Genomic DNA, 20700 nt, shown 5'->3' on the forward strand with positions numbered 1-20700 from the left:
CAGCCACAGCAGCAGCCCCAGCAGCAACCACAGCAGCAGCCCCAGCAGCAGCCCCAGCAGCAACCACAGCAGCAGCCACAGCAGCAACCCCAGCAGCAGCCACAGCTATTCTATCAGTTGATTCCACAACGACATCAGCAACTTCTACATCATTTTCAACAGCCAGTGGCAAAGGGTTCAAGTACAAAAGGTTCAACCCATCAAAGAATGATCTTACCTGCTCCTCAAGCTGCTATCATTAACCTCAATGAAGTAGGAAGTCTTCTGCAGCCCCAGATGGCCCTGTTGTCTCAGCCTAGCTCTACCCAGACCATACCTGAGCCAAGCCCTCCCCAACAGAGTCTTCTGTTCCCTGCTGCCTTGCAGCAGCTGCCACAGGCCCAGACGGTACAGTTGAGAATTGTGCAGATCCCAGTGACTGTGCCAACCACAGAAGCCCCAAACAGCTCAGCTACATCCACATCCACATCCACATCCACATTATGGCCAGCAGAAAGCAAGCCAGACAAAAGGTAAAATGAATAGAGGCCCACATAGCAAGTCCAGGTCCTGAATCTTGCATTATTTTTCTCTTTAAAAACATCAAAACATCAAAAGAGCATTAAATCAAAGGGTTTCTTATTTTTACTACATTTTTATCTGTAATGTCTCAGTATTTTACATTTCTAGGTGTGCAAACTGTATAGAAGCACAACCCTATGGATTTTAAGTAAAAACAGGGAAAAAATTTAATGGGGGAAGAAAAGAATGGACTATGAATGAAATGAAAATCCTAGCTTTGCAATTTACTAATCTTATTTCTATTTTATAATTTCTCTGATTTCTTTGTAATATGTGAATAGAAATATGTACTTATAAAGTTTATCGTCAAGGTTAATGTAAACAATATATACTAAATATTAATTTCTAAATTACATTTAAATTAATTTCAATTATTAAAACAGTAAATATTTGAAGGAAATAAACCTAAGTATTTAAGCTGAAAATAAACTATAGTAATAACATTAGTGCAAATAATAGTTTTGTTACATTACATAAAAGCGAACCTTTGAATCGATGGAAACTATGCCTTGGAAATTTAATTCTTAGTAAAATAAAAGAAAGCACTAGACTTAAAAATAATAAGTAAGGAAATTATTTAAATATATATGTATATAAATATTTAGATAGGTCTAGATATATAGACAGATTTTAATTCTCTATTAATAAAAAGTAGCCCTTTAACTCTATCTTGATGTCCTGCACAACATGGTGAATTCTCTGCTTAATAAAACTGGATGCATTAGAAACTTGTAATTCATTCTTCAGTAATTGAGGGATGATTTTAATATATGACTCAATATCATTTGTCAGTCAGTATTCTTCAAATGCATTATTCAGGTTGTGCTTATTACTTTACAAACACTTCATAATATACAAATGCACCTGTTGTCTGCCATTCATCTTGCTCTATTCTGTCTTAATTATTTTGTCCCCATCAGACAAGATAATAATCACAAGAGAGAAAAGGTAAAGGTTTTTTTATTTATAATGGATAAGTGAATGAAAATGATAAGTTTAGGTGAACTGATGAAACAAATTACAACAGGGAATTATAGGGGAAAGAATGAGTAATTGGGATATAAAAATACCTTTGTATATATCTGTTAATTAAAAATGATTTCTGTAGCTTCTAAGCAACATATTTTAGGATATTATAAGGTAGGAACTAAAAGTCTAGATCAAATCTCACTCCCCCCAAGAGCTTGAGTAAATTGAAGGGCACGCACTGACCACAACTGGGTAGACACTCAACACAGGAGCACACAGGAGCTGCCCCCTGGTGGTCAGGGTGCTCCCACAGCCAACCTCCCGTGGTCCCTCCCCCCAGATGGCCAGGTGGTCAATGTGCTCCTACAGCCAACCTCCTGTATCCGACCAACCTCCTGCAGTCCTTCCCCCTGGCCAGCCAGCCCCAATCGGCCCTGATCGGCCTTGATTGGCACACAGGCTGAGGGACCGCACCATGAATAAATTCATGCACTGGGACTCTAGTATTTTATAAACAAATACAAATATTTATTTCACTTCACTTGACACTATCTTTCTGATTTTCTAGAATTGAAGATAGCTTGAAAAGAATGAGTTATTGAAAGCATTTACAGTTAATTTTTGTTACATAGTTGTTTTCTTGACTTTATTTGATTGTAATGATATTTGCTATTTGAGCTACCCCTGTGGATGACCAGTAAACATCTTTCACTTAATGTGTTCAAATGTCATAATATTCATCATCTCTCAAAGCTTACAAGAACCTTCACTATTTGGTGGTAGAACAATTCACAAAGTACTAGAATTAATTATCAAGTAAGTAACTTTCAATAATTTTAAAAAGCAGAAAATCTATCTGCACATCCTTATCATCCCTTCTACTCAAACTTGTGGACTTGGAGGGATTCTTAGAGAAATTTTCATACTTCCTTGTTTTGTTGATTAGATCCTTTATTCTTAATGGCCTGTCACATTCACATTTAGAGTCAGAAAGCAAACATAGGGAAATCAAATTCTGAGTGAAGTATTTTATATCAAAGATTTAAGTTTGACAATACTACTTCCCTATCCCTACAGCACTCAGAAACCCTTGAGCATTTCTGTTTAACACAGAGAACAGGCTAGAAATAATACCAGGCATGCCAATTACTCATTTGAAAGTGTTCATTCGTTTTCCACAATTTTTAAAAGCCCCTCTCCCTTATTTTTTATTAAAGTATACTTGACATACAGGTGGACAGCATAATGACTCAGCATTCCTATTCCTTATGATGCAGTCACCACAAAAGTCTATTCATTATACCTTATCACGATAACATTGCGTATTTTCCCTATGCTGAACTTTGTATCCCTGTGCTTTTAAAAATAAGTGTAGGTTGGTGCCGCTTATTCTCCTTCACCTTTTTCAGCCATCCCTGCACCGCCTTCCCCTCCAGCAAGCATTCATTTGTTCTCTGTATCTGAGTCTGCTTCTGTTTTATTTGTTCATTTGTTTTGTTTTCTTAACAGCCGAACCACTGCCCAATTTAGGTAACAAATGATATACAAAAGTTGGAGGTAGAATGAGTCCTGACTCTAGCAAATAGATGTATGGTGCAATATTTTCACCTGTGACATTTCTAACCAAGTCACACTACTTTGCTTAAACTCCTTCCCTGCATCTTCATACCCCATGGAATCAAATTCAAACTTCTGTTCATCAAAACTGATCTTTTTTGACCTGGAATTTGGCTGTCACTTCTGCCCATCTCCTAGTTCATCCCCATTCACATCGATGGCTTTGGCAGCACTTAACTACTGCTGTCCCTGATGTGTCATGTTCTTCTTCAATTTCATGTATTGGTGGAGACCTGCAAACAGGAACTCCTTTCCATTCTCAGCTCATCATTTAATAATCAGTCTAAGCAACACACCTCTAGCATCTATTTTTCATAGTATCCTTTATGACATTTCAAAGTATTTCACAGGGTTATTGGTGGATCAAATATGACAGTAAATATAAAGAAAATAAGAATTGAAAAAATATAGTAATATAAGTATACATTTCAAAGTTTTTATTTTTTCCAAACATAGATTAGATGACTTTGTAAGCATTTATAAGGATTAGTACTTTTACTGGAATGATTAAAATTTGACTTTTATATAAAACTAAGTATATGTAATGTATATTTATGATCTCTAATACTGTGTGTTGAATGTTACAACTGTCTCTTGAAAACATCACAAGAATGTTAAATGGGAATTATTAGTGTAAAAAACAGAATATATATAAAAATAATAGTACTTTTACCAGTATTTAAATATAATTTCTCTTTAGGCAGATACATAACTTAATAATTATTTTATTATAGTTACCTTAATTTAACTAAATAATAGTTAAAATAATACCTATATGTAGGAAGTAGGGAAATGAAATATGGCTTTTTTTTTTGTCTTTGTGGCCTTTAACCAAGAAAATATTACCAAAATAATGATTCAGGTATAGGTCATTCTGATGAACTACAACAGAACAATCTTCTCTTGCAAAATTCCAAGACCAAACGGAGGAACAAGAAGACAAGTCACTAAGATGATTCTTCTTTATTTCAAATCATCCTGTTTCTTATATTTCTTAGAAGTTTTGAATTTGGCGCATATACTAAATCTATGCAAATAAAACAACATTCTCCTGTTTCTGTTTATCTGATAATAGTCTGATGGAGTTTTATTATTAGCTCTTTTTTTGTTTTTTCTCTTTTTAATTTTTTTTCTTTTTTGCTCAATCCCTCCACTCCCCCCAGCCACCCATCCCATTTCCCTGTACAGATCTCAGCCTGATCTCTAACTATGAGCCTGTCTCTATTTTGCTTGTAAGATTGGGGTGCTAGGTTTGGGATGACAGGACTTAAAAAAGAAATGTGGTGGGAAAGTGGAGAATTGTTTGCTTAATGAGTAGAGTTTCAGTTTCCCCAAATGAAAAAGTTATACTGATTTATTGCACAACAATGTGAACATACCTAATATTACTGAAGTATATACCTAACAATGGTTCACATGGTAAATTCCATGTTATTATTTTTTACCACAATTAATACTTAAAGTAACAATAATAAAATAGATGTGGCATACAAAATCTTTCATTTTCAGGGGCCTTAAGGGCACTTTAGTCACCTATGTGCTTAGAGCAGGATGGTTCAGAACACAACCCTCTGGAACCAGACTGTCTAATTTCAAAACCTGGATCTGCCACTTACTCCTTGTGGGACCAGGGCTAAGTCTCTTAGCTTTTCCGTGCCTCAGTTTTTTAATCTGCAAAATGGAGATATTCAGCCTTAACCGGATTGGCTCAGTGGATAGAGCGTCGGCCTGTGAACTGAAAGGTCCCAGGTTTGATTCCGGTCAAGGGCATGTACCTTGGTTGCGGGCACATCCCCAGTGGGAGGTATGCAGGAGGCAGCTGATCGATGTTTCTCTCTCATTGATGTTTCTAACTCTCTATCCCTCTCCCCTCCTCTCTGTAAAAAATCAATAAAATATATTTTTACAAAATGGAGATATTCAATAGGTCTGTTTTCACATAGTTGTTACAAGATTTAAAGAAGATGATATTTTGCCCTAGCCAGTTTGGCTCAGTGGATAGAGCATCGGCCTGCAGACCAAAGGGTTCCAGGTTTGATTCCGGTCGAGGGCAGATGCTTTTTTTTTTCAACCTGTCTTCTTCTTTCTTTTTTTCTTTTTTTTTATTGCTTAAAGTATTACAAAGGGTATTACATATGTGTCCATTTCCGACTCTCTTCTTCTGGAGACATTTTTGTTCTTCTTTGTCTAGGAAACCCCCCTATTATACATGTACTGGTATGTAGTCTATCACCCTTGTACTGGGTTGAATAATGTCCCCCAAAACCCACGGGCAGATACTTTGATTACAGGCTCCTCCCGGGCTTGGGCCAGGGCCTGTGCAGGAGGCAACCAATTGATGTGTTTCTTTCTCATCGATGTTTCTTTCTGTCTTTCCCTTTCCTTAAAAATCAATGGAAAACTATCCTCAGGTGAGGATTAACAAAAAACAAACAGCAAAACAAAACAAAAAGATGATATTTTAAAGCTATTTAAATATTCCATAAATTCTCCAGAATAACTAAAATGAAGGGGTTATTCTCACCAAATTTAAAAGATATTCTTTAGATAATGTAACAATACAAGGCTATCTGGCAAAAATGAAATTACAGTGGTGAGCAACAGGGACCACCTGGAAGTGGTGCTAATTCTCCAATGCAAATAAATGAGATCTACATTACCGCTGATTTTCAAAATGATGTGGCATCAGTTTTTTGATGCTCTGGACACAACAAATGATAGTTTCTAATATAAGCCCCAAATCTAACATCCCAACAGGAGACCTCCCTGAATTGCAAATTAAGTTGCCTCACATACACTCCATTCCACAAAGCCTGTTTCAAGCTAGGTGGCTATAGGAGTTTATTTAATAACTGATGATTCCCCCAGGCAAAGAGGGAGAAGGCCAGTGAGCACAGTGCTTCAGAATGGAAGAGAGCCTGAGGATACCCTTGTAGGCACCAGTCAAAACCAGCAGGACTCAGTCACCCACCTAAAGTGCTTACCAGTAACTATAAAGTGGTTGCCATACCTTGCATTCATTCATTCATTCCATTCAAAATATTTATTGAGCATCTATTATAGGATAGATTGTGTCAAAGCTCTAAAGACACAGCAGTAAATGAGACTTACTGTCTTTCAAAAGCTCACAGTCTAGTACAGCCGTGGGCAAACTACGGCCCGCGGGCTGGATCCGGCCAGTTTGAAATGAATAAAACTGTTGAAAAAAAAGACCGTACCCTTTTATGTAATGATGCTTACTTTGAATTTATATTAGTTCACACAAACACTCCATCCATGCTTTTGTTCCGGCCCTCCGGTCCAGTTTAAGAACCTATTGTGGCCCTCGAGTCAAAAAGTTTGCCCACCCCTGGCTAGTACGTAAATATTGGCAAAGTAGAGAAAACTATAGTTTGGCTTCCAAAACAAATTGTAAGCTTACAAGTTATGCATTAACCTTTTTAATTTTTAGACTCTATGGTATTCAATGATAATTTTAAGGAACTTTCCAATTTAGGATTTAAAATGGAAATAGCAACAGACCTCCAGATGTAGTGTTGACATAATATCACTTTTTTTTAAATCACTTGTTCTCATTTCAGCTTAATAAGCTCTCTTGGCTCTCATCTTTCAATGTTTAATCCAAAGCAATTAAACTGATATGCAAATGCCATTTGCATTGCTTTAAGAGTGACACTTAATACACAATCTCATTATAATAAGCAACTAGAATGTTTGTAGAATGATCGGCTCATTTTTATTTTTAAAATATGTGTTTTCTTGTAATGTCTACTTATAAATAAAATGTACACATACACAGATTTCATTTGATAAATGCCATGTGGATATATTTGTCTTGTATACTGAACACAGTCAATACCATGTGATATTTCTATTTAAAAGCTTGTTATTCTTTTGCTCAATCTCTACAGAAATAAATATTTTAGCTACTGAATCACATTAACAAAAATTACAAGGTAGCCCTAGCCAGTTTGGCTCAGTGGATAGAGCATTGGCCTTGGACTGAAGGGTCCCAGGTTTGATTTTGGTCAGGGGTATATGCCTGGGTTGCGGGCTCAATCCCCAGTATGGATTGAGCCCGCTGATCAATGATTCTCTCTCTCATCGCTGATGTTTCTATCCCTCTCTCCCTCTCCTTTCCTCTCTGAAATCAATAAAAATATATTTTAAAAAATTATAAGGGGTGTGTGTGTGAGTGTGTGTGTGTGTGTGTGTCTATCTGTGTGTATTTAAGGCAGTTTGCCATTTAGGATTTAGTTCTAACTGGAAAATTATAAGGTAGTAGTGGAAATGCCAGATATGCTTTATGAGAATAGCTTCAATTAGTTAGGCTTGTTTGGTAGACTGGTTGTATTAATGGTCCCAGTTTTTAACTCCTATATCTATTGATGCCCTTTGAAATGTAACCTCCACTCTGAATCCATCCACTATGTGATTTGCTTGGGCCAATGGGATGTGAGAAGTCATTATGCAGAGGCTTGAGTTATACTTAGACATCTCTTTTTCCTTTGTTGCCCCACTGCTGTTGACATGAGAACATGCCTGAGGAAGAAAGTCTCATAGAACTAGATTCTAGCCTCCCCATCCCAGTTATTCATCTGAGGTCATTCTAAATCAGTTAACAAGTAGTTGACTTCTACAGAGGAATTCAGCTGTAGTTGGCTAGGTTTAGGAGGTAGTATATTTTCCATCTCTGAGAGCCATTATTTTTTTATCAGTTGAGAAAAACATTATGTAGGATGGTACATATCACTGCCTTAAGATTTAATAGATTTTTTCTTTTGAATGGATTTTCCATTAATCATTATTTACTAACATCCAAACAACCGGAAGCTAGATAGAAAGATAATCTATTAAGCAGAAAGATGTATCAGAATTTGAACATTTCTTCAAAAAGGAAATACATTTCAATTAAAAGCCTTGCCTAGTAGCTCAAAAACTATTTGGTGGCCAAACTAATTTTTTCAATATATTTTATTGATTTTTTACAAAGAGAAAGGGAGAGGGATAGAGAGTTAATAATATCAATGAGAGAGAAATATTGATCAGCTGCCTCCTGCACACCCCTCACTAGGGATGTGCCCGCAACCAAGGTACACACCCTTGAACAGAATTGAACCTGGGACCCTTTAGTCCATAGGCCGATGTTCTGTTCACTGAGCCAAACCAGTTAGGGCCAAACTAATATTAATAATACATTTATATTAGTCCCACACATTCACTAAAAACATTTAAGAAACTACTGTGTGCTACATTGACTAAAGTTCTGGAAAACAGAATAGATAATCTTTAAGACTTTTTAAAGTGCTTTGCTTGGTAAACTCAACTTTTAAAAAATCCTTAGTTAAACCAAAAACATAAAAATCAGCTTTATAAAAATTGTGTGACAAAAATAATAAATTAAAATATTAATTTCTGTTTATGTACAAAAAGAAAAAAGTATAAAAAAGTGAAATATGTAATCTAGAATTAATCTGGACTTAATTTTATTTAAATTTTGACTCCTATAATTATTTCCTTCCTAATCTATTCCATCTGTGACCCCAGACTTACATGACTAAAAACCATTTAAGAAAATGTAGCCCTGACTGGTTTGGCTCAGTGGATAGAGTGTTGGCCTGTGGGCTGAAAGGTCCCAGGTTCGATTCCGGTCAAGGGCATGTACCTTGGTTGCAGGAACATCCCCAGTAGGAGATGTGCAGGAGGCAGCTGATCGATGTTTCTAACTCTCTATCCCTCTCTCTTCCTCTCTGTAAAAAATCAATAAAATATATTTAAAAAAAGAAAATGTAAAAACTTGCAGTTTTGCATGATCCTAAGACAAACAGTTGGCCAATTGACCAAACCTTGAATTGTGGAAAACCATATCTCCTGTCAGGAGTACAAAAGGATTTGGAGTATGGGGCTAAGGTGAGGAAGATGGGCTTAAATCCAAGCTCCACCATTTATTAGTGAACTATGCCATTGGTATTTTAATAGTGATTACACTGAATCTATAGATTGCTTTGGATAGTATGAGCATTAATCATGCTAAGTCTCCTGATCCATGAACACGGTATATTCTTCCACTTGTTCGCTATTGGTGTATAAAAATGCCACCAATTTCTGGGTGTTAGTTTTGTATCCTGCTACATTGCCTAATTGATTTATTAAATCTAGTAGTTTCTTGGTGGAGTTGCCTGACCTTATTTGTCTGACCTTATGTCACTAAATTAAATTCTTTAACTTATTACTATATACCTGCTTTGAAGTCCAGAGGTGTACTACACTGACTACAACCTTCTGATATAATTGTTTATCACTCACAGCATTTTTTCTGATTCTACAGCTCCACACAATACTTTCTTACCTATATTAAGAATCTAAGATGTATAAAGAAGCCCCTCCGCCCCCAAAAAGATAAAGACATTACAAAGAAAGAGAATTACAGGCCAATATCCCTGATGAACATATATGCTAAAGTCCTCAACAAAATATTAGCAAATAGGATCCAGCAATTTATTAAAAAGATCATACATCATGACCAAGTGAGATTTTTTCCAGGGATGCAATGCTGGTACAATATTTGCAAGTCAATAAATGTGATACATCACATAAACAAACTGAAAGACAAAAATCACATGATCATATCAATACTAGTAGATGCAGAAAAAGCATTCCACAAAATCTAATACCCATTTTTTATTAAAAAAAAAAAACTCTCAGCAAAGTGAGAATAGAGGGATCCTACCTCAACATAATAAATACTATATATGACAAACCTACAGCCAACAAGATATTCAAAGGGAAAAACTAAAACTATTTCCCCTAAGAACATGAAAAAGACAGGGATGTCCACTTTTACCACTCTTATTCAACTCATCTGATCGCAAGTGCTAGCCACAGCAATGAGACAAGAAGAAAACATAAAAGGGTCATCCAAACTGGAGAGGAGTAAGTAAAACTCTCATTATTCACAGATGACATGATATTTTACATAGAAAACCCTAAAGACTCCACCAAGAAACTAGTAGATTTAATAAGTCAATTAGGCAATGTAGCAGGATACAAAATTAACACTTCAATGAAACAGAACAGAGACCCCAGAAATTGATGCAAGCCATTACACTTAATTAATATTTGACTAAGGAGGAAAGAGCATACAATGGAGTCAATATATTCTCTTTAATAAATGGTGTTAGGAAAATTGGACACAGTAGACTTAGCATGATTAAAATGCCCATACTACCCAAAGCAATCTATAGATTCAATGTAATCACTGTTAAAATACCACTGGCATAGTTCACAAATTGAGAACAAATACTCCAAAAATTTATATGAGACCAAAAAAGACCCCGAGTAGCCACAGCAATCTTGATAAAGAAGAACAAAGTTGGAGGGATCATAATACCAGATATCAAGACATATTACCAAGCTATGGCTCTGAAAACTGCCTGGAATTGGCACAAGAACAGACACATTGACCAATGGAACAGAGGAGCATAAGAATAGGCATATAGTTCAATGAAACAGAACAGAGACCCCAGAAATTGATGCAAGCCATTACACTTAATTAATATTTGACTAAGGAGGAAAGAGCATACAATGGAGTCAATATATTCTCTTTAATAAATGGTGTTAGGAAAATTGGACAGATACATACAAAAAAATGAAACTAGGCCACCAACTTACACTATACACCAAAACAAACTCAAAATAGATAAAAGACTTAAATGTGAGTTGTGAGACCATAAAAATCCTATAAGAAACCAAAATCTCAGATAACTCTGGTAGCACTATGTTTGCAGACACATCTTCTAGGGCACTGGTCGGCAAACTGTGGCTTGGCAAACCGCAGCTTGTGAGCCACATGCAGCTCTTTGGCTCCTTCAGTGTGGCTCTTCCACAAAATACTGACTTCTGCGCATGGGCCACGAAGTTTCAATCGCATTGTACGTGCCTTCCCGCATGTGGTATTTTGTGGAAGAGCCACAATGAAGGGGCCAAAGAGCCACATGTGGCTAGTGAGCCGCGGTTTGCCGACCACGCTTCTAGGGCAAGGGAAAAAAAATTTGCCGACCGGTTCTAGGGCAAGGGAAACAAGGAGAAAACAAACAAATGGGACTATATCAAACTAAAAAGCTTCTGCACAGCAAAGGAAACCATCAACAAAAGGAAAAGGGAGCCCACTGTATGGGAGAAGATGTTTGACAATGATTCATCTGATAAAGGGTTGAGATCCAAAATATATAAGGAAATCATACAACTTAACCAAAGGAAGACAAGCAATCCAATTAAAAAATGGGCAAAGATCAAATAGACACTTCTCTAAAGTGGGCATACAGATGGTCAAGAGACATATGAAACATGCTCAAAGTCACTGATCACCAGAGAGTTGCAAATTAAAATGACAATGAGGTATCACCTCACACCTGTCAGAATGGCTACCATCAACAAATGACAAGTGCTGGTGAGGATGTGGAGAATAGGGAACCCTAATAAACTGCTGGTGGGAATTCAGACTGGTGTAAGCACTGTGGAAAAGAGTATGGAGTTTCCTCAAAAAAAATAAATATGGAAAACTGTCATTTTACCCAATTATCTCACTTCTAGGAATAGATCCTAAGAAACCCAAAACACCAATCAGAAATAATGCATCCCTATGTCCATAGCACTGCAATTTACAATAGCTAAGATCTGAAGACAGCCCAAGTTCCCATCAGGAGATGAGTGGATAAAAAAGCTGTTTTACATTTACACCATAAAATACTAAGCAGCAGAAAGAAAAGGATATTTTATCCATTGTGATAGCATGGAGGGACCTGGAGATTATTATGCTAAGTGAGATAAATCAGAGAAAGACAAGTATCACATAATCTCACTCATATGTGGAATCTAATGAATAAACTGATGAACAAAATAGATCCAGAGATAATAGAAGCCTGGAACAGACTGTGGAATCTCAGAGGGAAGGCAGAAGAGGGTGGGTGGGAGAGATCAACCAAAGAACTTGTATGCATATATGCACAATCCATGTACATAGACAATAGGGTGGTGAAGGTCTGGGGTGGGGAAGGAGGGTGGGGGTGAGCTAGAAGAGGTCAATGGGAGAAAAAGGGGGGCATACATAATACTTTCAACAATAAAGATTTTAAAAAATAAGAAACTAAATTGTTATAAAAATAAATTATAATGCCAAAAGAATTGCAGCCAGTTAGTATAATGGTTTACCTCATACACTTCTTTTTACTTTGATTATAACACTTGAATTTACAAACTAAATTGTTCTGACACCCAGGAAGAAAGAAATAATTACTATTTGGGGATTATAGCTTTATGCCACAATTTGGCTGTAACCATTGGAGCTATTTTAGCATGATCAAAAAGAAAAATACCTTTTAAGCAAAGTGTCTGACAAGGCTAAATAAATCACTAGAATACAGATTGCCCTTTAGAATGATATAGTCCACTCATTTCATTCTTCCTAGAACACTTCACATTTTGTACCCATTCCTTGGGTTCTTCTCATGGTATTAGATATAAGATATTTGCATTATTAAATGCAATTTCTGTTGGTTTTCTACATACCAAGTTCTGCATAATCATTCAAGTTATCAGGATGATGATCATCACCTATCTTTCAAAGAAATGTAGCACTATAGAGATAGCTTGTGATTTAGAAGCATTAAGATTGGGCACCATTTTATCAGTGTGCTGGTTGCCTTGGCAAGTCTCCTCTGAGCCTCCTTGTCCTTGTGTATTAAAAATGAATAATAGCCAAAACCGGTTTGGCTCAGTGGATAGAGCGTCGGCTTGCGGACTGAAAGGTCCCAGGTTCGATTCCGGTCAAGGGCATGTACCTGGGTTGCGGGCACATCCCCAGTGGGAGATGTGCAGGAGGCAGCTGATAGATGTTTCTCTCTCATCGATGTTTCTAACTCTCTATCTCTCTCCCTTCCTCTCTGTAAAAATTCAATAAAATATTTTAAAAAAAATAAAAATGAATAATAGCCTGGCCAGTGTGGCTCAATGGTTGAGGGTCAACATGTGAACCAGGAGGTCATGGTTCGATTCCTGGTTAGGGCACATACCTGGGTTGTGGGCTCAATCCCCAGTGTGGGGCCTACAGGAGGCAGCCAATCAATGATTCTCTCTCATCATTGATATTTCTATCTCTCCCTCTTCCTTCCTCTCTGAAATCAATAGAAATATGTTTTTAAACAATGAATAACAGTGTCTGCCCTAATTCACTGTATGAGGATCACCGTTAAAATGTACATGAAAGTAAATATAGGTGAAAGTTTTTCATAAAAAATAGTTACACGTTACTAATTTGTGTATGAGTTTCACCTATAAAATAGCAATAATAGTCTCTACCTTATAGGATTTTCTGAGGATTCAATAGGAAAATATATTGAAAACATCATAATGACAGAGCAGCTCAATAAATGATTAATGGTGGCTGAGTAACTTTAAAATAACAGAAATTTAGAAGTAGTTATTTATGTACACTATATATTTGTTCACATATTATAATCCATAATATAATAAAATATTATACTCCCGTTCATTTGTAGTACATTAAACTGTTGCAAGTGAGAAAGAATAGCAGGGGGAAAATCTGATGTGAAAATAATACGATGAGATTCATCCATTCTTTGATCCTCCCTATTATCTCCAGATGAAAAAAAAATCATAAATTATCAGTTGTCTTATATTATTAACTTTCCATTCATTGTTTTCTGGGTATTGGTTTGATGAGTAAACATACCAAGAATATTCTTTGGAGGTCAAAAGATCCTTCGTTATAGTTCATATCTGATAATTAGTTCTAAGAGAAGATTCTGATCCAGCCTTGATTTATGTGGTCCATAATCATATGCTTATTAACTGATATTTTTAAACTATGAATATAGGATAGAATTCCACAAGATTAACACAGGCTGCTATACTTCCAGTTCCTTTATCATTCCTTCATGGCTTACCTTCTTTAATTAGCTTATATCCCATAAACCCTTGCTGGCTTCGTTTAATTACCTGACATTGTAAATGGTCTGGTCAAGCATTTCAAAAATGCTCTCTTTCTAGCCATGAGTTCTTCACGTCTTTTTTTTAAGCTTTCAACTGCCTTTTTTATTTATTATTATTGTCTAAAGTTTTACATATATCTCCTTTTTCCTCACTTGATCCCCCGACCCCAGCCATTCCCACCATGGGCAAGCCCCTACTGCCCCAGTGTCTGTGTCCATTGGTTATGCTAATATGCATGCATACAAGTCCTTTGGTTGCTCTCTAACCCCTCCTCCCCTGCCATTTGTCTCTGGATCTATTCTTGTTCATCAAATTATGTTGATCATTATATTCCACATAACAGTGAGTGTTCACTACATCTTTTTATTTCATCCAATTTGCCAACTCCTGACTCTCCAAAGTCATCCATTCATTCTTAAATCACAAAATCAAACCATCCAGAGGTTTTAAAAATATTTTTTGGTAAAATCCCTATCACATTAATGAAAGTAAGTATTTCAATGTGCTTGAGGTTGACATAAATTGTCCAAAGGAGAACATAAGTTGAAATGGAGATTAGAAATAAAGCTGCTAGTAGCAAGAAAGTAAGGTCAGAGAATGAGAATTGGGTCCAAGAAATCTGAAATGTTAAATAGAAAAGCTGGTTGTGAAAACAGTGGGGAAGTTCTAATTCTAGTAATATAGCTAACTAGGTTATGTGGACCAATTATCCCATTGAAAATAAATAAAACTAATGGTGTGTTGTTTTTTTCCTCAAAATAAAATAGTTTACCAGATTCCTAGGTCAAAATCCAAGTAAAACAAGAGTCAGAATTAAATGGTCCACTGAAGAGATTATTCTGAGGGCATTTACTGGACCTACTAACCCCAGTCACCATACCCTAAGTTTATTGGTGGCACAGGTCTGGAAGGGTGGGGGTAGGGGGCTTGGTCAAATCTCCAATTGGAGAGAACCCCAATCCAGTAAAACTAAGAGCTCCATCCTCAAGAAAAGGATGAAACATAACTAAACTTGACACTCCCCAACCCTCACATATCCTTAAGGTAAATTTATAGAACAAATTCATATTACTTAGTCTCCCAAAAAAAACACTACCCTTAAGCTATTTATTTCATTTAATTTACAGTGATCCCAGAGTGATCATACTTTAGGCCCCTGCCAAGGCAAGTGGAAATCTTTTCTAGAAGAGTACCCCGTAGGCTTCAGAGAATCTCCCAAAATACTATTTTAAGTAAAATGATCGACTCATTGATAAAAAAACAGCAACTAAGCAAAAAGGAAATAGATGCCTTGAGGAAGAATAATGAAAAAGAGCAGCTCTCTCTCCACTCCCTGTAGCATAACTATAGATATTAGAATTATAAACCAGCAAGTCTAAAACAAAGAAATAGAAGACGAGCATAAAGCATATATAGTTATTTCTATACCTGACTACAATAACTGCCTAACCAATTTGAAATAAATAATTCTTAGAATAAAATTTAAACCATGAGGAACATATTTCATACCACATTAAAAACAGATCAACCAAAGGACTTGTATGCATGCATATAAGCCTAACCAATTGACACAGACACCTTGGGGGTGAGGGCATGAGTGAGCAAGTGGGGGGGGGGACAATGGGGCAATAAGGACACGTATGTATACCTTAATCAATAGAGAAAAAAATTAAAATATTACATTGAAAATCAAAAGAAAAATAAATAAATAAATAATTTTGTTCATTAAGAAAAACAGCTGATGAGACAATAGAAATAAAGGATGCAGTGGTGGGGTGGGCAGCAGTCAATGAAATATGGGAATGTTCTCTCACCATCTCCCCAGCATGCCTCTTTACTCAGAGTGAGCCATGACTAATGGATATTGGAATACTATTCATGGATCTTGAGGGTCACAGATGATAGTAGGTGAGCTCTGATAAAAGCACAAACGTAAGAACACCAAGGCCACAGATTTCTAGACTGCTTCCTTGGCCTTTATCACCCTTAAAATGTTTTGCTGATAAGTGAATAAAAAACTGTGGTATATCTACGTAATGCATAGCTGTAAAAAACAAGGATCTCTTACCCTTTATGACAGCATGGATGGATCTGGAGAGTATTATGCTAAGTGAAATAAACCAGTCAGAGAAAAAGATATACCATGTGATCTCACTAATATGTAGAATCTAATGATAAAAAAATAAACAGATGAACAAAATGGAACCAGATGCATGGATATATAGAACAGACTGGTAGGAACCAGAGCATTGAGGGGCTGGGGGGTGAGTAGATAAGGAAGGTGAAGGGATTAGCTAAAAAACATATATGAACATCCCATGGACAGGGACAATAGTGTGGTGAGGGCCAACAGAGGAGGAGGTAGGGAGAGGGGGAGTGGGGGCGGGAAAACAGTGCTGGGGGTAATGGGGGATGTCTGCAATAATGTCAACCTTAAGAGTTTTTAAAAAGACATGGGAACAAGGTAGAGCAAATAAAATCCACTTCTTAAAATAAAATGGTTATGATATGTTAGAAGTTTTTTATAAATAATTTAATTTTATACTTTTTTCAATATGAAACTGAATGCAGAGCAAAAATAAAAGTGGTATTTTGTACTATAATTAGACTTTCAGAGAAAAATAACAACCAAACGTTAATTATGTACCTAACAAGGTACGAAGTGTTTCATGCAAATCATCTCCTCAACCCTCAAAAATGTCCTAAACAGAAGTCATTAGTACCCAACTTTGAAACTTAAGGAGATAGATTCAGAGAGGAGAAATAAATGGTAAATGATATAACCGAATTTGAACTCATGTCTGCTGATTGAAGAGCTCAAGCACCTAACAACAAAACTAGTATTATTTTATATATTTATATCAATAAATAAAAGAGGGGCCATCTCATTCTAGAAAGCATGTTTTACATTTACCGTATACCACTTCAGTAAAGTGTCTCATAAATTCATTCCCAGACCTTAACAATTTAACTATCAAACAGGAAGATTACCACTACGTAATAGAACTCTATCCTAAACATAAGTTGTTTGCTCTTCTACATTAAGAAAAAAAGTCTTAAAATGGTATAGATAAGACAATCTGATAAATATATTCAATTGATATCTAAAAAAAAATATTTAGGTTAGAGCAACAGTCAACTATAAAAAGACAAAGTGTCAGAACAATGAAGGAAAGAGGCTATACTTGGTTACATAGCTAAAAAATTTTAACAGACACCAATGGCAGCACGCTGACTATGAGCCAGCTGGAGGATATATACAAATTTTAGCTCAAATTTTTGAGCTACAGTCACCATATTTAGACCAAGGGAGGGCTAGCCTTGTTCTTCTCCATGCTAGTTAGACCAAAAGATGGTGACATAACTGAAAACTATGTTATATGGACCACTGTGAGAATTAGAGAGGCTTAGCTTATAACAGACTATAGGAGCATAAGAAGGAGAAGAGGTAACAGAGCTAGACATGCGTCCAGGTATCTATCCACAGAGGGATCCTAATGATTCCCATCGGGAATTTCTAAATTAATTTTTCCATGTTCGATTGATTAAGCTTAGACCCCACTCAATAATATTCTCCTGGGCCATCCACTCAAGTTTTTTTCTGTGTTTTCTATGAGTTTATTTATATATAGGAAAACTCTTGCAAGGATCACAGACAGAGAAGGCATAAAGGTATTACATAGCTTCTGAGCAGCATTTACACTCTGTGCATTACTGGAAGTGTAGCCAAAACAGGGCCATGACAGCTTTGTGAAAATATCAGAAGAGCTTTTGTAACAATGAAGTGCAGTTGCTCTAGGGTAGGTCCCAGGATACAGATCTTTGATCAAAAGGAAGGAACTTAGGAGAATTCAGAATGAAGAAGACACGTCTAACTGAATGGTGCAAAAAAAGAAAAGCCTGCCTCAGGATGGCATGGACTCAAAGTTCAAAAATGGTATAGATAATAATTTGGCAGCTATGGGGAAAGGGCACATACAAAGAGTTCATAGGAGAAAACAGCTAAAAAAATTTCTCCTCCCCTATCTTACCATTATTTTAGGCTAAAATTTCCAAATTTCTTTCTCTTTATTGAACATTCTCCAGGACGTCACACCTCATTTTCATATACAATCATCCTCAAAATTCTCCTAATGTCTTTTTTTTTAAATCTTTATTGTGGAAAGTATTACATATGTCCCATTTTTTCTCCCATTGACTTCTCTAGCTCACCCTCACCCCCCACCCCAGGCCTTCACCGTCCTATTGTCTGTGTCCATGGGTTTTGCATATACGCATACAAGTTCTTTGGTTGATCTCTTCCTACCCACCCTTCCCCGTCTTCCCTTTGTGACTGCACAGTCTGTTCCATGCTTCTATGGCTTGGACTTATTTTGTTCATCATTTTATTTTGTTCATTAGATTACCCATGAGTGAGATCGTGTGATACTTACCTTTCTCGGACTGACTTATTTCACTTAGCGTAATATTCTCCAGGGCTATTCATTCTGTTGCAAATGTTAAGAGTTCTTTCTTTTTTAAAGCTGTGTAGTATTCCATAGTGTAAATGTAAAATAGCTTTTTTATCCATTCTTCTGCAGATGGGCACTTGGGCTGTTTCCAAATCTTAGCTATTGTAAATTGTGCTGCTATGAACATAAGGGTGCATATATTCTGTCTGACTGGTGTTTCGGGATTCTTAGGATATATTCCTAGGAGTGAAATTAGTGGGTCAAATGGGAGTTCCATGTTTAATTTTTTGAGGAAACTCCATACTGTTTTCCACAGTGGCTACACCACTCTGCATTTCTACCAACAGTGTACTAGGACTCCCTTTCTCCACACCCTCGCCAGTACTTGTCATTGTTGATGGTAGCCATTCTGACAGGTGTGAGGTGATACCTCATTGTGGTTTTAATTCACAACCTTGGATGATTAGTGACTTTGAGCATTTTTCCCTATGTCTCTTGGCCATCTGTATGTCCACTTCGGAGAAGTATCTATTTAGGTCCTTTGACCATTTTTAATTGGATTGTCTGTCTTCCTTTTGTTAAGTTATATGAGTTCTCTATATAGTTTGGAAATTAACCTCTTATTAGCTGAATCATTGGCAAATATATTCTCCCATGCCATGGGCTGTCTTTTCATTTCATTGATTGTTTCCTTTGCTGTGCAGAAGCTTTTAATTTTGATGTGGTCCCCTTTGTTTATTTTCTCCCTTGTTTCCTTTGCCCTAGATGTATTGGTAAACATATTGCTAATAGAGATGTCTGAGATTTTGCTGCATATGATTTTTTTCTATAAAATTATTCTAGTGTCTTATATCCATTCAGTTGAAGATCAGAATATATCATCTGTCCAATTTCCTGTTTCTATTCTGATACCACATTATCCTAGTCATTCAAGCAGGAAACCAGTAATTATGAGCCCCTCCCTTTTACCCTCAATCAGTTGCTAAATCATGTGGATTCTGCTTTACACAATGTCTCTCACACCCACCCCCTCCTTTCCAGTACTTTCCCACTGCCCTAGTCAAAGCCTTCACTATTTCTCACTTAGGTCATTTGGTAATGAGCTGTTAACTATCACCCCTTCCTCTAATCTTACCTCCATTCTATTTCTCTAATATAGGACAGCCAAATCACTTTTTCTCAAAAGTAGGCTGGATGAGTTTTCTTTCAAAATTGAAGGGGAAATCAGGAGCTACACAGACAAAAAAAGGCTAAGGTAGTTTATCACTACCAAGCCAGCAATAGAAGAAATGCTAAAGGAATTGTTAAAAGAAGAAAAGAAAAAAAAAAGGGAAGAGGGAACACAGGCACAAAAACTAAAAATGGCTACAAGCAAGTACCTATCAATAATAACTTTAAATGTAAATGGTCCAAATGCTCCAATGAAAAGACATGGAGTGGCTGAATGGATAAGAAAACATGACCCACATATATATGCTGTCTATAAGAGACCCACCTCAGAACAAGAGAATCACATAGAGTGAAAGTGAAGGGATGGAAAAATATCTTTCAGGCAAATGGAAATGAAAAAAACAGCTGACAAAATAGACTTCAACGTGAAGGCCATAACAAGAGATAAGGAAAGGGAGACTAAAAAAGCAATCCCATTTACCATTGCACCAAAACAATTAAGATACCTAGGAATAAATTTGACTAAGGAGGTAAAAGACCTATATGCAGAAAACTACAAGACACTGAAAAAGGAGATACAGGAAGACATAAACAGATGGAAGAACATACCGTGTTCATGGATTGGTAGAATCAACATCATCAAAATGTCCATACTACCCAAAGCAATCTATAGATTCAATGCACTCCCCATTAAAATACCAACGGCATATTTCACAGACTTAGAACAAATTTTCCAAAAATTCATCTGGAATAACAAAAGACTCCCAATAGCTGCAGCAATCGTGAGAACAAAGTAGGTGGGATATCAACACCAGATATTAAGCTGTATTACGAAGCCACTGTTCTCAAAACTGCCTGGTACTGGCACAAGAATAGGCTTATAGATCAATGGAATAGAATAGAGAGCCCAGAAATTGGCCTG

The 20700-nt window shown here is 36.5% G+C and overlaps 1 pseudogene; it reads left to right on the forward strand.

Moving 5' to 3' along the window:
- The window catches only part of LOC102757207, a 33612-nt pseudogene that overhangs the window by 3164 nt on the left and 9748 nt on the right, over positions 1 to 20700 (forward strand).

This window comes from Myotis davidii, unplaced genomic scaffold, assembly GCF_000327345.1.
Source record: "Myotis davidii unplaced genomic scaffold, ASM32734v1 scaffold29, whole genome shotgun sequence".
Taxonomy (NCBI): Eukaryota; Metazoa; Chordata; class Mammalia; order Chiroptera; family Vespertilionidae; genus Myotis; species Myotis davidii.